The sequence below is a fragment of the Anser brachyrhynchus genome, assembly GCF_964034855.1.
Source record: "Anser brachyrhynchus genome assembly, chromosome: 1".
NCBI lineage: Eukaryota > Metazoa > Chordata > Aves > Anseriformes > Anatidae > Anser > Anser brachyrhynchus.
This window is the reverse complement of record NC_137694.1, coordinates 201,590,658-201,614,970: the sequence shown is the minus strand read 5'-3', so window position 1 is coordinate 201,614,970 and position 24,313 is coordinate 201,590,658. Positions and strand designations below refer to the sequence as shown.

Here is a 24,313-nt window from a genome sequence, read left to right as displayed (position 1 = left end):
ACTTAGGCCTGTTACTAGCAGCTTTGCATTTTGTCAGTAGACTCAGTCCCAAAATACATCATTAAATAAAGGAACTTTCTGTCCTGACTCAAAAACTGGTGAGGTCACCTTGGTGATATCTTCTCACCTTTTGCATCCAGCCTTCATCTTCCTTTTAACTCTTCAGGCTGTAGGCACGTGCGTGGGTCTGTTTGAATCAAGAGGGTCCTTTGGAAGCTTATCTGGTTGTCTCCACTTACTGGGTTTTTGTTCAGGCTGGGGAACGGTCCCAGAGTCCCCAGAGTAGCCCCTGCTTTGGAAACTGAGCTAGGAGAGGTGCACCTGGAGCACTCCAGCAGCGTGGGCATGCAGCCACGAGTGCAGGCTGGAGCATATCTCCCTGATGCTCAGTATGGCTTTGGGGTCCTCAGTACAAGTTATTTTGCTTTACAGACCCGCTCCAGTTACCTCATACTCTTGTTAACATAGGCATAGACTTATTCTGTCTGAAAAAGTCAAAGAATTTAAGACCCTAAAGGACCGTTATTAACCTTTGTGAAGGATGGAAACGATACGTTACTCAGTGATTCTTACAGCTTCTTGCTGGAACACATCACTTAGACAGTTTTAGTCTAGGAAACAATAGACCAATTTACAGATTTATTTTTTTTTTACTCTTACAGGGAACAAAATATTCAGTTTGGATTCAGTCTGAATTTGTCTTCATTTTCTTCTTTATTCCCCTTTATGTGTTGTTCCATATATGCTTCTTTTTGGAACTATTTTTGTTTTCTTTCAGTCCCTTTCCTGAATCTTTCATAGTTCACCGTTTTGTTAGGTAAAGCAAAAGCTCCCTTGATACCACTCTGTTATGGAAATAGCACATCTATAAAGATAGTTTTTGCCGGTCCAGGATTTAGAGACCTGCTTGATAATATAAAGTCTGCCGTTGCAGTATACTTGTGTTTCTCCGAGGCATTGGACTTGGTGACACCAGATCTTTTGATTAAGCCTGTATAGACATAACAGCACGTGCTAGGTGGATTAAAAACCAGTTTGATGACGTGTGTCACACTGTAGTTGGTAGTGGGAAGATACAGCGAGGAAGTAGTTTCTCACTAGATACCTCTGGGAACAGTTCTTGGGCTGATGTTGCTCAATATTTTTAGCAGGAACCTAGTCAGTGGTATGAAATCTTTGCAGATGACATAAAGGTAGCTGAAAAGTGAGGAGGTTATCTCTCAGTGCAGTGCTGTAGCAAAAAGAGTTAATTCAGTCCTCTGATGCATAAAAGGAGAAGCCAAGAAAAGATTCTGTCTCCAAAGTGGGTACAACCAAAAAAACCTGTTATCGTATTCTAGTTCTGGTAATGCATGTACTGAACAGAGATCAGAGGAAACTTCAGCCGCTGCAAAAAAAGACACAAAAGCAAGGATCTCGCTGTATTTGCTTTTAGCAAAGAGAACGTTGGCTGGTGTCTTCACCCCTCCATGTGGATGCACTCAGGAGGGCTGTTGAAGGTGTTGTGGTTTTCTTGGTGAAAGCACAACAAGATGTGATGACTCAAAGTTGACGTGAGAAATCTTTTACTTTGAAATGCTACTGTTTCTTACCAACAAAAGTCATTAAAAATCGGAATGGCTACAAAGTAAGGTAATGAACCCATGGCTTGGAGACTTTCGAATGGATTAGTTATTTCTGAAAAAGAAAAACATACAGGTATTAGTGGGCAGTTATGCTTCACGCTCTTGACCTGGAAAGATGGAAGTCATATATCCATCTGCTCATCCTGGCCCTTGATGGCCCTTGAGCACTATGAAGATTACCTGCGTAGCCTTCAGGAAATTGTTAATACTTGTGTCTCTCTGTGCTGCTGATAAATGCAATCAATTCCATATTTCTCCTCTAGAACTTGTTGTCTGCCAGGGTCAGAATGGATGAATGACCACTTTCTTTCTCAATATGCAATTATCCGGGGATGTGCCTGGTCTCTCTATTTGTCTGTTTTTATTTGTTGGGTTTGGGCTTTTTTTCCCTTCTGCACTCTCAGGGGAGAGAGGGACCTCATTTGGAGATAAGAGACTGAACATGATGAACGAATGCTTGCTGCTACCAATTTGGCCAGCAAGGCTTGTCTCTGTGGTCAACATCACAGCAATGGCTCTTTGAAGCCAGGGAAGGTTTTTCCCTGTTGTGATTAACTGAGGACTTGGGAAAATTTCATCTCCTCAGCGGGGCTCATCCGTCATCTGGGGCAGTCATTTTTGCCGTATTTTCCCTGCTATGTTGCACATTTTTGCTGTAATCACTTCCCTGCCTCGTCTCCAGTAGGGGCTGTATGCTCCGAGGCTATCCTTAATTTCAGCCTCAGGCATCCTGAGAGCAGTTCACCTTCAGGTCGGTGGCTAAAATGTGCCTGAGGAGCCTCGCCTAGATGTGCCCGCAGACGTGGGAGGCTGGCGAGATGAATCCTCCCCAAAAGAGGTGTTTTCTATTGGTGAGCTATAATGAGACTCCTGGGTACTGAGCTCAGGTACAAACATGCCTGTTTGTTACAGAGGTTTACGTTTGGGTCCTGTGAACCTGTGGAGATTCCAGCAAAAGCCTTACTTTGCCTCTGCTTATCAGCTTTAAGCATCAGTGGGGAGCAGGTGATGCTTTGTCACTTGGGAGTCAGGACAATGCTATCTGCAAACCCCCTTTCCCCAAATAGCGAGTTTGGAGAGGGGGAGCAGTCAGGGACCTGAAGGAAATCTGACACGGGAGTTATCCTTCTGTAGAAACAGAGGATGGCTGTGGATCAGTTCACGTAGAGAAGGTTATCTCTACGACCTTTAAAGGCTAGAAGCTTAATTTTTATTTTTAAATGAAAGCTTAAATTCTGCAGATGGCTTTGATAAGAAGGCACGCGGATTTTTTCATCTCCTGTTTGTTATTACTGTGAGGTCAGGAAGGGGTCCTGCATTAAGGATATCTGGGAGAAAAAAAAAGAAGGAAAAAAAAAGTGTGAAGTCTTCACAGGCCCAAAGCTATAAAGGGAAGAAAGCCAGTCTTCGTAGGAATGGCACATCAAAGCAGTTTAGGAGGAAAGTATCTGTTTGTATTCCCACTGAAGTTCCTCTTTGCCACTACCACCCCTGGAGCATGTTCTTGACCCCAGCAGTAAATTATTACAGTAAAGGCTTATGTTTTTATTTTTCATTTTCAGAGGGAAAAAAAAAAAAGGTAATGTCAGGCATGGGGGTGGGCAGACAGGCAGAGAAAGCAATGTTTGTCTCCCCTTGCAACAGAGCAAAGCAGTCTGTAATTATGATTTATTTAGTTTTGATGTGCAGCACACCCAACACCCCTCTGAGCTGCATCTCTTACCGGGCTGGAGCAGGCACTCAGACGCAGCTACTGTTGGTAACTGCACTTGCTCGGGTATTTGCAAAATCCCTTGAAAAGGGATTGTGACTTTTGGCTTGGCATTTGTTTATTTTTTTAAATTTTCTCCTGCATTGAGTGGACATCATCGTGCAGTTTGAAGTCAAGTGAGAAGGGACTTCGATGCTCTCTCTCCTTCTCTTCCATGCCTCTTTGCCCTGCCTCGCTGGAGCAGCTCCAAGCCATTGATCCTTCCTGCGCTTTAATTTCTGCTCCCGATTAGGTGCAAAGGAACAGGTGATTTAAATACAGATATTTAAAATAGATGTGGTATTCCTATACAACGCTTCGTATTGTTTTAGTGCTTTCAGGCTTTTTTTTCGTTCCAAGATGAAAGCAGCAGAAGATGGTCAGTACATTTTGGCTGCTTTTGTGTGTGCATTGGCCAGCGTTCAGAAACCCTCTTTGGCTGGCTGTAATTCTCCCTGTCTCCGGTCCATCTTACGAGAAGGTATTTGCTTTTAATGATTCCCCCCCTCGGAGCAGCGCTGGCAGCTGCTGTGCCACCGCTGCCGGAGTGACAGCCACGCTCCCTGCCCGCGCCCGGGAGATTGATATGAGCAGTTGCCTCCAAAACATTTTAATCTCACTTTCGGTCGTAATGAAAAATGGGTAATCAAACCCTGTAAATCATTACCCGGAGGCAGTAAACGCTGCTCTGAAGTGTTCAACACCAGGCGGGATTGCTCCTCAACCTTCAGTCACTGCCGGCTGCAGTGAGACCCCCAGCGAGCTGGTCACCACCGAAGTCATCATTTTGGGAAGGTGGCCTTGTGTGTCTCGCGCTCCCAGACGGTGCAGCTTACTTTCGGATTGGTCTTTTGGGATGTTTGTATCAGACCTGGGGTTGTGTTGGGGAGGGTGACCCCGCTCCAGGTGACACCAGTGACACTGCTGCGTAGGACATCCAGCTGCAGCTGGGAGGCTTGTGCAGAGCTGCTGCTGGCCTTGCATGGTGCACTTCTGCTTTTAAAAAGCTTTGAGGTCTTTGCAAATACCCAAATGGAAGCTTGCACTGACCAAGCACTTCCTCTGCCCTTAATGTCTCTTTCTACAAATGCGCTGGGATTTAAGCTCCATTTCTCTGTAACAGCAATTAAAGCTGTTTTGCTGTGGAAGTTTGTTAGTGATAACTCTTTAGGTTTCCTGAAAGCACTATTTTTTGGTCTAACATGTTTTTACCTGGCAGTTACAAGACTTTAAAACGACGTTGGGAAAAATAAATGCAAAAGAATGCTTTTCACTCCTAAAAATGACCTTTCCTGCTTCCTCCCATCTGTGTAACCCTTGGCAGATGACGCCAGTAGCTGAAATTCCTGAAATGCATTTGCTGCTGACCTGTATCAAACCACTTGATGTGGCTGAGGCAAATGCGCATGGCACAGGGATTGTGCTCAAGCACTTGGTACAGCTGAACTCTGTTAAATTTCATAAAGATTTGGTCCTGTTCAATGCAACAAACCAAAATCTCAAAAATTGCCATCAGCGTGTGAATGACAGTACTTTGGGGATAACAGAAAGCTGACACAATAGACGAAGAGACCCTCTGCTGCAATGTAAATACAGAAGGGTCCCTTCACTTTTCACCCAGACAGGAGGATGCTTGAGGGTTTTTTTTTTTGAGTTTTGCAAATTTTATCAGGGACATTTGCTAATTTTTACTGGGGGAGTGTATCACTGGAACTATATCACAGGGGTGAGCATTACATAAATAGAGAATCATAGAATCGCAGGATGGTTTGGGCTGGAAGGGACCTTAAAGCCCACCCAGCTCCAACCCCCTGCCACGGGCAGGGACACCTCCCACCAGCCCAGGTTGCCCAAAGCCCCATCCAGCCTGGCCTTGAACACCTCCAGGGATGGGGCATCCACAGCTTCTCTGGGCAGCCTGTGCCAGGGCCTCACCGCCCTCTGAGGGAAGAATTTCCTCCTTATATCTAACCTAAATCTGCCCTCTTTCAGTTTAAAGCCATTCTCCCTTGCCCTATCACCACACCCCCTGACAAAGAGTCCCTCCCCAGCTTTGCTGATTAATAGAATGATTAACTGTGTTGTTGTCACCATCTTCAACATTTTCTTTTAATGCTAAATATACATCAACTTAAGGGCATGGACAACTGGATGTCTGACTGGGGATGACGACAGATTTTAAAGCACATTTTATTTGTTAGGGCACATCTGCGTTAAATTGAAATAGTTTAGATAAATAGCCTGCCAACTATTTTAAGTGGGTTACATGCTGACTTTTTTAATATCTATTGTATGTAAATTGCATGTTTATATTTTTGTAATTACACTTCTATCAAAATGTAACAAAACATTTCTCTCAGAAAATTCCAGTCCTAGCCAGAAATTTATAATCTGTTGCAGGATTTTTGAAATAAATCTGAAGAAATATAAATAACAGGAGAACAAATATAGTAACAGTACAATATCCAGTCCCAAGGGAAAATAATTTAGGAAATGGATAGGCAGTATGAAACATAGTATAATTACATGCATATGGCTTTATGCATTCTCTATCTGTGAATAACAGCAACCCCTCTCATTTAAAAGATTAAAAACGAAAACTCTGGACTGATACTTTTGTTCTTGTTTTTAAATACAGAGTTTCATATTTTACACATCTGCATACTCCAGTTCAAAGAGAATTGTACAGATATTTGTAAAAATAATACTTCTGCTTCCAAATACCCTGTGCTTCCTTGCAGGTATGTTCTGCTTCCCAAAGCTTCTGCTTTTGTTAGTATTTATTGCTGTTTTCAACATGGTTTGAAGCTGCGAACAAGCAGGTTGTTTTCTGTGAGGTGTGGCTGATGTTTTGAAGCTTCTTTGCGTGGAAGGGCTGAAATAGGCACTGAAATGTACCCTGGCATCTCTTAACAGCCCCCCACACTGCTCAGAAGGAAGTCTTGCTGCTCAGTAAGAAATCCTTGAAGTCACCACGTATTTCTTTACCTATGTGCAACCTGTAGGCTGTGCCGTTGCAAGGTGATTTGGAAATCATAGAATCATAGAATCATTAGGGTTGGGAAAGACCTCCAAGTTCATCCGGTCCAACCACCCCCCTACCACCAATGTCGCCCACTAAACCATGTCCCTAAGCACCAGGCCCAACCTTTCCTTGAACACCCCCAGTGACGCCACCACCTCCCTGGGCAACCCATTCCAATGCCTGACTGCTCTTTCTGAGAAGAAAAATAGTGATATCTGAGGCCATAGTCAAGGTTGTGGTTGGTTTTCTAAACCAAGCTTGTGCTCTTAAATGATCCTAACAATGAGTGTTCCTGTGGCTGTCCCATGTAAAGCTGGGGAGCCTCACAAGCCTGACACGACCACCAAGCTTGCAGAGCAAACCAAAAAAAAACACCTTTAAATATAACAGTCCCAGGGAGAGATACGAATCTGCTTGTGCCAAGTGGCCAGCTGGGACATCCCTTTAATGGCAGCTTGCAGAGTTTTAGCTTTAGCCTGTTCGCAGGAGCTTGTGTTCATGGCTGTGCTTGATGGGCACTGGAAGAACCCATTCCTGTCAGTCACTGTGATAGCGTTACCGTCACATCCGAGCCCTGAGAGGTGTCACTTGCTGAGGATACTGCGCTGACAGACAAAATCCAGAACTGTATGGATGTATTACTTTTACTTAAAGACTTATTTTTACACTGGGATGTAGCAAGAGACAAAATAATCTGTTCTAAGGATCTGGGAGGGAGCACAGGGGGTAAGAAGTTGTACAGAGGAGCAGGAGGCCTGATGGAAGCTTTTCTGGCCAAATCATTCCCTGAGGTGTTCGGATGGTGATGGCGAGTCATGTTCCCCACAACTGGGTGAAACATGTTAGCTGAGAAAGTGCACAGGAGTTGACACAGGGCGCAGGCTGTGTGTGTGTGTGTGTTCCTGTGCGTGTGTGGCTTCTTTCTTTTTTGAGGGATCTTAAAAAAAAGAAAAAGACATCTGAGGTCACAGAACTCCTCTCCCATGCATGGGCCCACATCATCAATGCAGAGCACACATTTACAGTGCTTCCTCTTGAAAACTTGCATGACAGAATAGCCTGTGGAAAGAACAGCATTTCTCCTGTGCCCTCACAGTGGTAGGTCTGTGCTGATGCTATCACACGTGCCCTACGATAGCCACGTTTGCTGTCACTGCTAACCCGAGATTCAGACTGGCAGACAGGAGAGCTGAAGGAAGGACTAACATCGTCAATCATTTCACTGAGCCATTTCTTCCTCAGGAGATTTGCTTTCTGTGTGCTAGCAAATGCATCTTGGCATTCTGGCTGGTTTTCATACATAGTTAAATGGGAACATGGATTTTTATCCATTTTTTTTCTTTTTCAGTGGCCACAGCATTTATAAAATCAAGATACTGTCAGCAGGTCTTATGTCCTTCAAAACTGCTCCCGTGGATGTGCATCATGCATATTCAAAGAGCTGTTTCAGTTTGGCTAGCTAAGGCAATTTACATGCCTAATTACCACTGGTGGGCTTTTCTGATGAGTCCTGTGAAGGAGCTGAACATAAAAAATAAACAATAAAAAAAGGAGAAGGATTAGAGATGAGATTCTTTCCAGTAGGTAACTGGGTGCACTCAGTGGCCAGGGCCGTCTCTCCTCCTCAGGCAGCAAAAGAAATTCTGGGACAAATGAAATCAAAGCAAGCACTTAGGAGTCCTAACATAATATTTACTGCTTCAGTAAAAACTCCTAAAGAAAATACTCCAGTACAGCAGTTTTCTAGAGAGAGAGAGAGTCGGTGAAAGAGCTGGCTTGGTCTTTTCTGAAATTGCCTTTTTTTCTATGGGTATTGGAAGGGGTGCCTTTGGTGCTGAGCAGTGGAGCCAAATCCAGCAAAGATACATCAGGATGGCTGCAGCAGTGAGTTCCTCGCTGATCCCATATGGCCATGTATTTCTGCTGTTGACCAGTTGTGGTCATATCCTCAAGGGTACAGCTTCAGCATCCTTAAGGGGCAGCGTAGGATTGGACTTCGAAAGTGTGTCTTCAAGCGTCTAATCTGCATGTTTGAGCGTGGTGCTGCTTTCACTGACACTGGGGAGATTAATTAAAATTTACAGTTTTTAAGGAGATGATTGGATTCCTTGGGACCCACCTCAGTAGCTTTTGCTATGGAGTGAGGAGTGCCTCTATCGGGGAAGGAGAGGGACCCCGGCATGAAGAAGAGGGCAGGCAGCACACTGCCCTGCAGCCCTCAGCATCCTGAAGCCCCAGGGACGTGACCCGCTGTCCCCCTGGGCCACCCGCCGTGCCACAGTCTGAGGGTTTGGCAAGGCTGGCTGTCCCAGCAGGCAGCAGTTACAGGAAAAAAAAGAAAGAACGGTCCTTGAAACACAAGCGCTTTCCCTTGTCACGAGCAGGGTAATGATGGGTTTTCATGTAGAGCAGCACAGGTCGCTTTTCCAGCTTGGTTCGGTTTTTGAGTGCTTTGTAATCATGGGGAGGGAAGTAATTGGCAAGTAAGCTAATAAGATGAAGGTGTTACAGATGTTTAATTTCCTGGAGAATAATTTTCTACAACCTGTGTAAACCCTGATTTTATTTTTTTATTTTTTTTTGGAGAAGACAGAATTTTGTGGCTGAACTCTTGTGTAAGAAATGCCTCTGTCATCCTTTCCAAGAGCTTTAACAGACAGTGAACGTATAGCTTCCTGCAGTAAATTACGTTATGAATGGGATCTTTACTGGAAAATGCATAGAAACAAACACAAAGCAACCCAGAGACGAGCACAGCAGGATTCTGCTTCTGTTGAGCAACCTTTTGTTCCAAACCGTAGTGATGGCCGAGCTGCTCCCTCCTGTTCCTGCACATACATAAGCTACACCTGCGTGTGTGTCTTCGCGTGTGAGTATTTCAGTTGTGGCAACTGGCAATCGTGGTCCTGTGCTGGAGGCAGAATTTGGAGCCGGAGGAGACGTTGAGCACCGTGATGCTCCGACCCCAGCTAGTGAAGGGGTCTCTGCACACCCACAGGTGCTGAGGACACGGTTCAGTCTCTCGACTGAGTTCACTCCCCATTATTTATATTTTAAATGGGTCTTAGACAATAAAGCACCAGTGTGCTAAAGCCTGTTTTCAGCCCAGGTGATTTAAATGATGGACAGACGCAACCTGTGCAAACTTTTCGTGATGGATTTGTGGCAGTTGTTTCCTGGTTTGTTGGTGAGTTTCCCTCATCATCTTCAGCCATTGATAACTTCAGGCCATAAACGAGCTGCAGGTTAACCATTAAGGCTGTTTTTTTTTTTACTCTACCCTCTAAGGGGAAGCTTCCCAGCATGAGGAGCTTGTGCTTTCCAGATGCCTTTGCTCTGGAGAGCATCAGCAAAGTTCAGCCCTTCGGGTCATTTCAACACCAAAGTGACTTCTCTGAGCGTGCTATTTTGAATAATTTTTAAATCAAAGGTTAAATTTATGTCATCATCCCAAACATACAGTGTATTAAGGTGGATCGATTGCTCATATCATTAACCTATACTCTTTCTTTGTTTGTTTTAAAGGACATTGATTTTGTAATTACCCCAGAGATCGCCACTGAAAACCTCAGGAATTTACAGCTTAATTGAAATCCAAATATTGAAAGCTGTAGGAATGTGTCATTAGGAAGCCCAGTGATGGGCTCTGCCATCTAGTGACACCCACAAGAAAAAGGAAATGTTTACAAAAACAAACCAGCGCCCACATCTGAATATTTTTACAGTCTGTTTGCTGTAACCTGGGGTCATAAGTGATCAAATGTCTCAGCCGTGGCGGTGTCCTCACTGCCTGGTGGCACGGCTCAGTTCGGGTTTGCTTTGGCCTTCTTAACTCCACAAGGACATCAGTGCAGATTAAAACCACTCACGGTTTTTACAGTTTTGTGTATTTTTTCTATCAGGAAGGTTGGGCCCTAGCCCGGCATTAACCCCATATGGCCCCATCCTGGAGTTTGGACGAGCAGCACAGGAAGCCCGTGCTCCATCCCCAGGGAGTCAACGCGCTCAACCAAATCCTAAAACACACAAATTCTTGATAAATCCATGTGAGATCTCAAAACACAGGTCTTAAAATGCGCTTGATTTCAACCCATCCCTATTTCTAAAGCCTTGTCTTCTCTTTCACCTTCCTGAGGTCACAGAGGTGGCAGCATGTGTCTGCTTCTGGCAGATGTTTGCAGTTTGTGCTGCTCCCCGGGGAGCTGCCCCGAGCTCCCGTGCAGCTGGGTAGAGCCAGCAGCAGGGCAGCTACTCCCTTGGAGCCCCCCAGGGCACGGCCTGGCCACTGCCTCAAACAGCAATAAGGGGCCAAGCAGGACAAGCTCCGTTCCTCCTCCTCCTCCTCCCAAGGAGCACCCTGCAAACGCTAAATCCCGTTGGGATTTGGAAGCTGACCAGGTGCTGCAGTAGGTTTTTCCCAACCCATTACACATCTTTTATTTATCCCATCCAAACTGCTCTCTTGGTAAACCTGCCTTTTCTGTGTCCTTCTGTATTCATGATCCTTATTACCTAGAAGTCCCAAGCTCTCAGGAATTCCTGTTTTTCCAGTGCTGTTGGCATCACAGTTATCTCCATTACTGACGTTTTCCAAATCTCTTGGCTCAGTTGAGGAATGAGTACATGCATGGGAAGCATTAAGCCTGTACCAAATTTCAGGAGTGGGGCTGAGCATCACAGGTTTCTCCCTTTTTCTTTGCTTCTGTAGGGTCTTACAGCCTCCACACTGTCAGTCAATAATAATATGTCATATGAGTATTTCAGAAGAGCATTAACTATTCTGCATCCTCAGCCACATCTGTGTGCAGTGGAAAAAAATGTAATGCTTGTATAAGCTTCACTCATTTGGCAAAGCTCGGGGGCTGCAATCTTCATTTTATTTTTCCTTGTCTGGCCACATTGTTATCTCCCCAAAGTGTGAATAACTACAAAAACCTTCTCAGTCTTGCATAGAAGACGGCCAAGAGGGGGAGAAGAAGGAAGGGACAAATAACACAATGAAGGCCTTTTGGATAGCACTGAAGAGCTGGACTTCGTGGGACTTGGAAAGGTGAAACAGGACCTCAGTGGTCTGAACAGCTGATGTGGTCTGACCAGAGAGCCCTTTCCTATGGGGTGATTATCTCTCACAGGCTCAGATGTGGTCTTTTGCAACACAACAAAGTTCTCCTTTGGCTCCAGGAGGACTCCAGATTTTAATCCCAGCTTTGGCTTTGCTGTAGGAGAGTCCCTGCTCCCACCACTTCGTGTGATGTCTACGCTGGGGCAAGGGAGCATCTGCTGAGCATCCTCCATGGAAGAGCATCCTCCCTGGGAGAGCCCATGAGCATGAGCATCCCCTATGGGAGAGCCGTGCCTGCCCCTTGACACCTTTGCATGGACCAAATACTTGCCTGATAGCCACAGTATGGAAATAGGAGTGAATTTAAATGAACCCACCCGTAACCCACCACCGGTGGGTGATGAAGGTCCATGTGCAGAGACACGGAGTGGCCAGAGAGGTGCGGGAGGACACCTAGCTGTGCTTCTCAGCACCATCAGCCCTGCTCAGGAAGCTGCCTGTGGAAAACAGGGAAAGCTCATGTGGTTGCTTTGCTGTGGGTGCCCACTTTAATTAACCTGCCAGCAACGAGCCTGTGGTCCAGGTCCTGCAGGAGGGAGGCATTAGCACATGGAAGTGGGGCAACCACAGGAATGCACGTCTTGGCAGTGCCTTAATTCAGGTTTGGAAAGGCTGACAGAGCCAAAGCCTGGTAGTCCTGGAGGCTGTTTCCCTGGCATTACGGCGGCTTCTCTCTAACAGGAAACCTCTGTGTTGGCGTCTGCTCAGATACAACTTTTCTGCAGTTTTAACGCGTGATTGTGCCATACATTATTTCCTTTGCTGCTGCTCTTTATTTTCTGTAGCGCTGCTTGTCAGCATGCCGAGCACCGGAAAGGACCAAAAAGTAATTGCTCAGATGCATTGAGAACAGATAGGAAAATGCATTGAAAATAGCAAATTTTCTCCTTCAATTATTAAGGTCTAAGGCATGTTCAGTAGTTGGGGTTTAAAGAAGAGCTATTAACCTTTCAGTCCCCAGCACGTACTCCTTCCCTGCATTTTTCTGCTTGTGAATTTTGCAGCCCAGATGAGTTTTCGATGGCAGTTTTTAATAAACGATCTCTGGGAGGTGGATTTGGTTCTTCTTCTTTTCAGAGGTGAGGCACGGGGCGTAAGTGTTGATAGCCCCAGTTGTATTAAAGAGGCTGTAGATAATTAAGCACTTGTCTGGGTCTGGGCAGTTTGTTGATGTGTTTTTTAATTTTCTGGTGAATGAATGATGTTCTTCAAAGAGAGCTGTCATTGGGGAAATCAGAGATGTACTGAAGCACACCAGTGTTGTCTGCGCTGTCATGTTCGGTGCAAGTCCAGCAGTATTACAGCAAAGCTTATAGGCAAAGCTAATTATGCGTCTGTCAGATGCACTGAGAAATGCTCTGTGCATCCCTGCGTGGAACTTGTGAAAATTTGTGTCGGCCGTTGGGATTTCGGGATGTTTTTACAATAGCTTGTTGTGTTGTGAGGTGTGGATGCTTTGCGCACCGTCCGCAATGTAAAAGACAATCACCCATAACACGAAATTGGAGTGGAAAACAGAAGACTGTCACAGCTTGTGGAACTAACCCGTGACATTTTATATGGCAAGGATTTGATTTGCTTACGGAACTAACGTTGTGCAGTGCATGACAAACTTCCCCGTGCTGCTCCGAAAGCCTCGTGTCTCCATCCGTGGCAGTGGCGCTGCTGGGGCGTTGGGAGCATGATGCTGAAGCTGCAGAGCTGTGCTCGGGAAAGGGGATGCTGAGAGAATGAACCCCACAGTATTATAGGCTGAGAGGAACGGATTCTGCTCCTGGTCCCCTGCGAGGACAGAGGGGAAGCCCTCCTGAGCTTCCCTGGTGGCTCTGCAGCAGCAGCGTGTTCCCCCGTGACGGGGGCTGTGACCCGAAATCCTCCGAGGCCGCCCGTCCCCGCTGAGCTCCGGTTGCAGAGAGTGAATTATTGCCGGCTCTCTCCGCAGCAACCACATTTCTCGGAGCTGACTCAGAGCGCAATCTCATCCCAATCAAAATTTCTTCTTATTTTGATTAAGGAACACGGCTTTCTCTTCAGAGCAATTTCCACGAGGCCAGATACAGGCTGCTCATTACAAAGCGAAATATCCTCGAGCGCAGGAACCTACTCGGAGAGGACAATGCCGTTTAAAGCCCCGAGTTAATGAGAAGTCCACAGCACACATTTGATAAGCTTTGTCATCCTTTTGTCTGCAGATCAGAGACCCTGCATTTTAATTTACTATACATAATGCTTTCTTAATGAGTTCCAGTGGATAGCCATTGAAACATGGCACTGCAGCTGCCAGCGTGATTATGAAAGAGAGGCGGTTATTTGATTTACGTGATATTCCGTTATGGTAACTAATATTTGCAGACAGGATACAATAGAGGAAGAAAAAAACCCTCCATTTAGGTTTTGGTATCTCAGGACTAAGGTGCTAAATCAATTTATTTTGCATGTACGTGGGCAAACTGCTAATTGAAAACTAATGGAATTATATTTGAATGTTGAAAGTCTTGGGAGACTCCTGTTTGCTTTGCCCCACAAAGTTCATGCAAAAGCAGTAACACTACCAGGATTTTTAAAGTGCAAACGGGCTTCCTAATATTGTACAGAGAAGCATGTTGTAGCAGAGGTCCTTTATGTCTCCCTCAGTTTCAAAAAAAGAAATGAAAATAGCCCAAACTTGGGAACGACAAATTTGGGGAACAAAATTGTAAAGCTGAGGCAGAAACGATGTGGTGCTGATGGTTTTCTTTTGTAGGAAGTCGCTTTCTGGGCCTCCTTTCCTTGTCTACAAATGGGTCCTGTGGGTAAGCATTTATCCAGAGCCGTGTGTGTGCACCCCGATTCCTCTCCCTGTACATCCCTATAGAGCAGCACACTGTGCCGGTGCTGGTGTCTTTTCACACAAAGGCACTATGTAAATCACTGGAGTTTATAGGGCTTTTCTATTATCATTCCCATTGTTATTCCCTTTGTATAGGGATAGGAGCCAGGATGTCTTTGTGTGCAAGACAATAAGCAGGGTGAACTACTGTGCTGGTAACTTAAACTGAGCTCGTGTGTGGCGGGGGAGCATATATGATTTTGGTAGGATTCGGTGGGTCTTGCTGTGGGACCCTCGTGGAGGAGCAGATGCACGTTCTGGTGCCTAAAGCTAGACAAAAGCTGCTGAAGAGAATAGATGTGTGAATCAGGGATGAATTAAGTTTTGTATGGTTGGAACTTGTGGCATTTTCGAAGTTTGAATGCTTGACTTTGCAACCTTAGTATTCTTAGTGTTGATTTTTTTAATTATTATAACTAGTTTTATATTTTTCCCCTGTGTGTTTAGTGAGCCCCAGCAGGGCTAGCAGGGGCAGACTGCCGGTGGATTTTACAGATATTTGCAGGCACACCGAAGTGGTGACACTTCAAGTCCCAGGCAGGGGGAAAGGGGATGTCACAAGCCTTCACTCTTCCTTTTCCCCATGTCATCTGCCTGTCCCAGTCCATCACTGTCTTCCCAGTCCAGTGGTTCCCAATTTTCCCATTTCATTTATCACCTCATATACCGTGTAAAAATACCCCTGCCTCCCCGTGCAGCCGCAGTTCCAGGGACATCTCACCCTGAATGTGCAGCTCAGACACCCAGCGCATCCTGAGGAGGCTAACACAAATGCATCTCTGCTCATCCCGTGAAAATCGAGATTTTCCTCACTAAATTTATAAAGCAAAGTGTTTGATCCAGAGAAATAGTAGCTATTTCTGCTTTGGCCTGAAAGAAAGAGTGATGATAATTAATTTGCTGTGAGACAGAGCTCCGTTACGAAAGTTTAAGTACTGAATCATTAAAGTTTGGCAGAGTGCTGAGGAGCAGGGTCCCAGGGCTGAGAGTGCGTGCATTTAACAGGGAATTGACTGGAAGTGCACATTCCCCTTATGTAGCGGGTGCGCAACGCGTACGTCTGTGTGTGTGCTGTGCGAGACTGAGTCATCACTATTACCCTTTTGCCAAGACACTGAGACTGCAGAAACAAAACAGACGTGCAAAAATATGCCCATCACGAGGATGTGGCGTCAGGGGAGCTGCGGCGAAGCGATGGTGAGGACCAGGTGCGTGGGACAGCTTTGGGCAGGAGGAGAGGAGCTGGATGGCAAGGGGGGGCTGAGAGTGGAAACACCAGGTGTGCGGAGGCTCCAAAGTGGCAAAAAGAGAAGGTGGAAAGGAATGATTTTTCACGGGTCTGCCTGCTGAAAGGTCTGCGGACTTCAAGTGAGATAACCAAGCAGCAAGGTGAGAGTAAACAGGTAGGAGGACGTTTTCCCCCAGCACCCACGGGCTGCTCTGCTACCCAATTGTGCTCACAAAAGGGCTTTCATGAGCTATTAGTTACAAAGGCACAGTTGTTTCCCGTGGCTCAGGAAACCTCTAATTTTAGGTTGCCAGAAGCTGCTGAGGGCTGTCTGGGGAGGTGTCCCTGTACTCAGCGTGTCCCTTACATCTGGCTCCAAGCATCAGCAAAACGGAGCTAGGGCTGATTCAGGCCAGCCATCCCGGTGTCTGTTCTCTTGCTGAGCTTTCAGATCAGCTCTTTCTAATATTATTAGAAGTTTTTGAGGAAACGTTGCTTTAACATAGCTGTAATTAAAACCCAGAACTCTTTAAAAGTCTCGTTTGGAAGTAGGTCAGTTTGCACTTATTTGTCTTGAAGGGTTTGGTTTTTTCCTTCATGTCTTAGTTGTAGGCTGATTTGCCATCTGCCTTCCTTGGCAGAGCAAAGGAGTGGAAGATAAAATTTGTAAGATATAATTGGGTTAATATTAATAATTTCTCTCATGTTAAGTGAGTCACTGGCAATTACCCGTGACCTTATTTATGGGTCCTCTTTACAGAATCGTCTTTTTTGGTGGCCCTCAAGCTTGGAAAACCTTTCCAGAAAGAAATCCTAAATAAAAGCCTGATGCTAACCTCAGAGATACCTTGTAGGATACGTTACAAGCATTTCTGCCAGGTGGAAGAACCCACTATTTGCATCAGTGACTATTTCTGTGGGCAGCAGGAGATGTTTGCAGTGCAGCCTGCTGAATTTGGCACCTTTGGGAAATCATGAGGTCAGCCCAGGTACAAGGCAAGGGACAGTGTTTGTCCTGGGCGGATCTTGTAGCCTCCCCTACTTCTCTGTTACACCATGTTATCAATGGGAAAAAGCAAAATAGTTACCTAATGTGCATGCTGACTTCACCAGACATGATCAATTTTAATATAACAATTCTTGATAGTTGAAGTGTGACAGCTCATAGATGTGATCTATAACACATAGACAAGTTTGCTGATTGGTTTGGTTTTGCATTCAATAAAACGGTTAAAAAATGCACGTTTCCTACAGCATCCCAAAAGCAATTCTGCTTTGGGTCCAGCTCATTGAGTTTCTTTCCCTCCGGCAGCCAGAGACTCAATGAGAAGTGACACCTCCCCTCCTTGTGAAGCAAGTCCAGAGGAAAATGCTGCCTCTAACGTCACCACGGTCCTTTGGATTAATGGCCGTGCCCAGCAGCCAGCAATTGCTAACCACATTTTTTTTTTTTTGAGAAATCTGTATTTGAATCTAAATTATCAAAAGAAGAAAAAAAAAAAAAAAAAAGGAGAAGATGCCTCTTCTTTTGCTGTTGGTTGTTCCAGGCGTCCTGCCATAAGTTTTTCTGACTCTGATACAAACCCGTCTTATTATAGCTTCCGCTTTGAAATGGTTTCTTTGTTTTATCTGCATGTGTGTGCACGCGTGTGCTTTTAAAAGCTTACAGATGGTTTTTCCTCACCTCAGCGTCAGAGCTAGCCAGGTTTTTTTAGTTTTTGTCTGTGTTTCTGGCTGAAAAGCAACGCCCTCAAGAGTAGTAGACTACTTCTCTGTCCAAGGAATGGGGGAGATGGACCTTTGGAAGCAGATGGCAATGAGAAGAAGTTTCAGTAGCAGAGAATAAGAAAATGAGCCATAGACTTTCAAGATTTTATGAAATGAGATGTTTGTACAATGAGTACAATTGCAGCTCAAAAGGAAGCAATATATAAAGTTACCTTTGTTGTTCATGCTTCCTCTCTACTGGCACCTATTGTTACAGGACGCTATGCTGGGTATCTTTTTATTCTTTTTGAGGTCAACTAGTGTAGTAGATAGCATCACAGCACACTTTCCCATGGCTTTCCCATGCGTTTCATAGCTGCTGGATAGTGCAGCCTGCCAAGCCGCTTGGTGATTAAGGATCAAACCAGCGAGTAAAGCTTACAGGCGTGAAGGCTGGAAGCACACAGCATGGCGTTGAGTGCGTGGAGATGGCTGTCCTTTTGGCCCAAGTTGTAACATCCGTTTAGGTCTGCTTATTATTTGTCTAGACCTACAGTGGTATTCTGACTAGTTTTATATTGTTCAGAACAAAGTGTTTAAGCTTTGGGTTGGGTGATGCTTTAATGAAATAATTGGTCTTTGACTGACAGTGAAGGGAAACAAGGGAAAAAACCAATAAGTGATTTCTAACATGGTGCTGGAGATGAGAGTTTGGACAGGATACCTATGCTCTAACCTGAGTCAGAAGAGCTGGCAAGGAAACAGTATTGGGAGTTTTGGAGAAGATGCTTTACAGAGAGAAACCTGAAACTGTAGAGAATATTCTGCTTAGTTTATCAAATCAGATCAAGTGATGACAGGTGAACGTGATAAAAGCCTTAACCTAGAGACAGCGCTGGGTACCTTGGGGTCTTCAGTGCAGTAGAGAAAGGGGGGAAAGAGAAAGAACCCAAAAAGGGGAATTTGCAGCCAAATAACTCGAGGTTGGATATCAGTGCTACATTTCAATCCCAAGTGTGAGCAACCAACCGTTGGGACAGCATATGTGCTATACCCCTGATTTTCAGGAAAATAAGCCTTAGGGGAATATTGTTATTATGTAGCCTATGCAACCTACATAGCCCAGGTTATGAAGTTCAGTCAGGGGTCAGATGAGTGAAATGATGTTGCCTGTGTTACACCAGAGGTCAGTTTAGGTGGTCTAATGATCCTTGTGGACCTTAAAAACTATTATTATGTGCCATTATCCATTTCAGATATGGATAATCCACATCTGTTATACACAGTCCATGGTTATGATGCTATTTGGCTGGAGAGGAATGTCAAAATTAATAAGTAGTATATGAGTTTTATGGCTTTGTACCAGATTTCTTTGGGGATTTTTCCTGTGGTCTTCTATTTTTAATACAGATACGGACTGGTGATTTGTCTGGCTGCCAGATAAAGTTTGTTGAAAGGGGCCTAGTGATTAATGGTGAGGCCATTTTAGAATTCTTGTGAGATGGACTAGGATTATTGTTTTCATTCTTTGAGTTTTACCAGGTAATGCCTACAGTAGGGAGATAAGCAGTATGTGACTTAATCAACGCTTGGCAGAGAGCAATAGGGAAGAACCCAGGTGCTACAGGCGATCAGGTAGATGACTGAATAAATAGCGTTGGTCATTCTGCACCAGTGTATTATACGAGTATTGTGGTGTGGAGCTCGGCTGCTAGAAGTAGAACGAGTTTTTCTGTGTATAGTAGGATGAGAGCAAAACCATATAGGAAACAGATGGCAGAAGCAGGAACAGTACATGCTGGGTTTTCAGAGCAAGAAATGAGCTTGTTTGGACACTCTCTACCCTTTGAAGTGAGATAGGAACTTCTCAAAGCAAAATAGACATGAATAGACACATTAAAAGGTGAATCAACTTCAAATAAAGGTTTCCTAAGAGTCACAGAGTCAAAGTAAACTTGGATTTTCTTTGTATTTTGCAAGGGGATAATTTAAAACATATTCCTGAATGAAAGTTTTATTAAAATGGAGTTAAGGATGAGAGTATGTGGAAGTAATTTAGGGCTAGGCACATTACAGGGATATTGTAATTATTCCAAAACAAACTTAATAAATGCAGTGTATCTAGAGTTAAGGTTAACCTTAAGAGAACTCAAACATGCTAAGGAATGGAAATGCACAATCAATTCACCCAAAGAATTCTCTGTTCTGTATTGAGGTCGTGTAATATCTGTATAATTATGGTGAGTGAATAATAGGGTTTTATTCTTTCTAAAGTCCCGGAACAGATTAAATTGGTCTTTCAAATGATGTTTTCCTCTTAAGTTGTGCCTGCGGGATGAAGATATGGTTAGAGTAGGGGCTGAGGGAGGTTGCTACCAACCCATTTTCAATTGATTTTAACTCACGAAATGACAAATGACCCTATTTGAGAGTCCTTGGAAAATACTGTCTGAGATTTCTGGTGTTTAGGGAAGATGTGTTACACTGTGTGTAACTTGAGCTTTGCTCTTAGTATAGGACACAAAGCTGTCTTTAATGAGGAAACTGGGGTACTTCTGCAGTGAGGGATGTGCAAAAAAAAAAAAGACGTGAAAAGTATCTCAGGAAACTTTGAACCTGACAGAAATGTTACAGGCAGAATTACTAAGGGTATGGGATGAAACTGAATGCTTGCCTGAGTGTGATACGGAACTAAATCCAGCAGTGGGGCTCAAAAGGGAGAAAGCAGAATCATAGAATCATTAAGGTTGGAAAAGACCTTCAGGATCATCTGGTCCAACCGTCCCCCTACCACCAATGTCACCCACTAAACCATGTCCCTAAGCACCACGTCCAACCTTTCCTTGAACACCCCCAGGGACGGTGACGCCACCACCTCCCTGGGCAACCCGTCCCAATGCCTGACTGCTCTTTCTGAGAAGAAATGTCACCTAATTTCCAACCTAAACCTCCCCTGGTGCAACCTGAGGTCATTCCCTCTGGTCCTATCACTAGTTACCTGTGAGAAGAGGCCGACCCCCAGCTCCCCACAGCTTCCTTTCAGGTAGTTGTAGAGAGCAATAAGGTCTCCCCTGAGCCTCCTCTTCTCCAGACCAAACACCCCCAGTTCCCTCAGCTGCTCCTCACAGGACTTGTGCTCCAGGCCCTTCACCAGCTTCGTAGCCCTGCTCTGGACTAGCCAAAGAAGTTCAGTGATTCGCTTCTGTTCTGGATAGAAAACCAAGCAAACGGACTGCAGAGCAGTACCTCACACAACAGCGAGAAGATGGCAAGTGAAGGCAGGGAATCTGCATTTGAAGACAAGAAGCAGCTGGGTCCTTTGGGTGGTGAGGACACCTGGGTGCCACCCTGAGAGCAGTGGGTGAGGTGGTGCTCTAAGAGGAGGAGAAACACCTCCTAGGCTACAGGCTTGGGATCATCCTTCAGTAAGGAAATTTCCTCCTATTAGTCACTGAGCTCGTTCAGATCCATGCTTCTGGTGGGCTCTGAGGTCCATGAGCTGCTGTAGTGGCCCTGATGAGCGGGATATTGTTGAATCTGCAGTGGAAAATGCAGGTCCAACGAAGCAGCTGGCGCCTGGCACATCACTGCTTCACTGGAGACATTGCTGGAAACCTTTCCGTGGGATGAAGGGGGATTTTGGCCTGCTGTAAGGCTGCTTTCGTGGATTTAGAGGCAGCAAGGCACTTCACAGCACTCCTTTAAGAGCAGCTACAGAGCAGGATGCCGAGTCCACCATATGTTCATGTTTAATAGCAGTTTATAAGTCTGTGAATTTTGCCTACGGGATGTCTAAAGACTCTGGGGTCATGTAAATTGAAACAATGCAAAGTTTATTGTGCATTTAACTTAATTTAAATACCTAGAAACAAGCACAGGGGGATTCTTACCAGTTGCAGTTATTGGTTTTAATAAATACTGCTGTAATTGAATGTGATTTAATAAAAACAGTTTATTTCCAGCCTTTTGGAGTGGGAGTGCGACTCCCCAAGGGGAAAACAACAGAAGGGGGTTAATCGGCATAACTTTTATTTTAACTTGCTCGGTCATGTCGGGCTGCTCTGAGAAGTAGGTGGGCATTTGGGTTCATTCATGCCGACCATGAACCAAGTCTTTCAGCTTGGCGGTGGAGAAAAGGTCTGCAGTGAGAAAGAGGTTGCTGCTCTTCTCTGCGAGCTGAAATGCATCCTGTGAAGCGGTCCTTGGGAGCAGGGAGGAGGCTGCTTCATTCGTTGACCAATATTGAGCTCTTTTCCATAGGAATTAACTGAGGAGAGTGGTGACTCTCCCATTTAGACCCTGCTGGGTTTCCCAGTTCAGGAGGGTGCCTGATTGCCCACGCAGAAGCTGCCCACGCTGCTCTGTGCCTGTGGCTTTGCCCATGAGTCGTCCTCCTGCTTTATTCAGCCCCATCTTTGATCTGATGTGACCTAATGTGAGCTCATCTAACATAGTCTATGTTCAGAACCCCTGCTGAAGTTAGATTCAAGTGTTGCATTAATTTTGACAAACCTGGGATTTCACCTGGTATGTATATGTGCTCATCTAGCCATCTGCAGAGCCATTTCTGTGCAAATCACAGTCACCGTAATTCTGCAGCACTTAAACAGATGCAAAAATTAACATAGTTAAAAATTCTCCTCCTAGTTAAGAAATCACATGCAGATTATAAACCTGGAGATACGCGTGTGATTCCCATGTGTTGTTTTAATGGCGAATGCTCTAAAGCCGTCATCAGATTCAGTAAATCTGTACTGCATTACTTTTACCCAGCTCATTTTATTGAAAACACCTGGGCAAAGCTCACAGTTATCTGGCACTGATTTGATATTCAGCATCTAAAAAACATCCACTTATTTATGTAGTATTTAGGGATCAGAATAAAGGCTTTCAACATGATATCAGTGCTGAGGAAATCAATTTTTAAGGCATGACTCAAAGGTCACTAATATATTTTGACTTTAGAGATGCCACCAGATAAGTAAAAAGGGGTCTGTGACACGATATTTCAGATATTTTTCTGCTGCAGATTTCAAGCTGGAATCTTTATTTTGCTTAGAATGGAGTAGGTGCATCAGAGAGAGCTTTTATGTTCCCTATTGTCACAAGGACGGTGTATGCCTGTTGCGGGATCACGAGACGATCCCTGTTCTTGCGGAGAGGTCAGGAAAGATCTTCTGGCTCTGTGGCTATCGTATTATTATTACCTTTTGCTCAGCTTTGGAAAGTAATAGATATGGTTTGTAAAGTGTAACAGTAATTTCTTCTTTGATGAGGGCTCCAATTACCGTGATTTTATCTTATGATGTTTGATAGTGTAATCTTTAGAAAACCATTTAGACATGCTGAAGCATTAGCACCAGGTGTACAGTACCATGAAATCTGTTATAAAACAGCTGTTAGCGGCGCATTTGCCAAGTATTTCTAAATAATTGAAAGACCCAGTTAAGAAAATGCTTGTTATTTATGCAGTATCACCTTGTGAGCACTGTGTTCAGCAGCCTTGCAGGAGTCCCGTAACCATCTTGCTGAAACTTCAGTGTGAAATGCGATACTCTCATAGGTAAGAAGCTTTGGTATTGTATGTAATTCAGTGGATCTGGTAGGAATATTTCTTGGAGCATGATCATCAGCGCAGCAGAGCCTGTGAGGTGGTATTTTGGGTGGCTGGAGCAGGCGATGCTGCCGGCAGAGGTGGCATCAATGGCAGGCAGTGTGGGAGGGGAGCAGTGTCTGAGCTGCCCCCTCCTATCACACGGGGGCTGCGAGGTTCCCACATGCCCTCATTCCCCTTGGTGTGCATTTGTGGGGAGCACCTAACCGGAAGGATGCAAGGCTTGCTTGAAAAATTAAATTTTGATCCACAATCTGAAAAAGCAGTGGAATCGCTTTGGAGCAATGGGAGAGTATTTGATAGTAACTTAATAAGTGTTGTCCTTTCACAAAGCTCTTACCCCTAAGAAGGGCTGTGAATATTGTATTATCCTAGAAAAAAATGAAATTAAAGGTGAAAACGAAGAAGCAAGCCCTTTTAACACTGAAGAACCTCCCCAGGTTTCCCTGTCTGGGGCAGCTTCTTTGTATCTTCCTCCTTCAGTGAGCCCATGTCATTATACATTTCATCAGATGATACAAATTTTAGTCCTTACAACATTCTCATTTCTTTCCTATCATTTATTATTTAACCTTCTAAAGCATTTTATGCCTTGCAAGGTGTCATAAAAAATAAAGCTGATTCGTATAAATATTGTATTAGGAAGCTTCTACGTTTCTGACCTTTTTTTTTTTTTTTGTCCTACATCACAAAGACACTAAATATTAGTTTAGCTTTAATGCTTATTTAGCAGGAAATTATGTAGCTGAGTACGCTGAACTTCAGCTATATGCCCAGCTCCCATGAAGTGAAAGCTCTCGGTGTGTAACTGTGTTGATGCACGTGCATTGGTGTGTGTTGGCAGCTGGCAGGCTTCTTTCTTTGCGGGTAATTATTTCCTGTGGCATCAGATATTCTCCAGAGTGCTAAGATTTTTGACTTTAAAAGAAAAAATATACTGCATGTCGTTGAAAAGGTAGTTTTACAGAAAGCCTCCAGTGTGATTCACAGCTTTCAGTGGCAGGAAGTGTTGTACATAGCACTTACCTTTTGCATTTCAGTCATCTAAAAGAACAGCAGAAATACAGCGTGAACTAACCTCCATTTGAGTGAAGTTCATCCAGTCTCTTCAGGACGTCAGTTTTTACCAGGTTTGATCCCCAAACTGATAGATTTGTAATGTTTTATAGATGGTGTTTTACTGAGGTGTGGTGACCTGGGGCAGAGCCATGATTTCTATTTTTCCAGCTTGAATTTGGAAATATTTCAACCCTCTGTCTTTACACCAAGCATGAGGTGACCAGCATCAATAAGAGAGAAAGTGCCCATGATTGACATTAAACATGTACAAGGGAGACTGTGGTATATCGGACCTCTGTTATCTGAAGTGCAAG

The 24,313-nt window shown here is 44.6% G+C and overlaps 1 protein-coding gene and 1 long non-coding RNA gene across 23 annotated transcripts in view; both read left to right on the top strand.

Moving 5' to 3' along the window:
• Positions 1 to 24,313, top strand: part of FAT3 (FAT atypical cadherin 3) — a 426,083-nt gene that overhangs the window by 136,582 nt on the left and 265,188 nt on the right. The gene's annotated exons all lie outside the window — the stretch shown is intronic.
• The window catches only part of LOC308182706, a 32,545-nt gene that overhangs the window by 4,517 nt on the left and 3,715 nt on the right, over positions 1 to 24,313 (top strand). The window contains exon 1 of the long non-coding RNA XR_013942022.1: positions 1 to 24,313. This exon is cut by the window's left edge and continues 4,517 nt beyond it. This is a non-coding gene — a long non-coding RNA (uncharacterized lncRNA).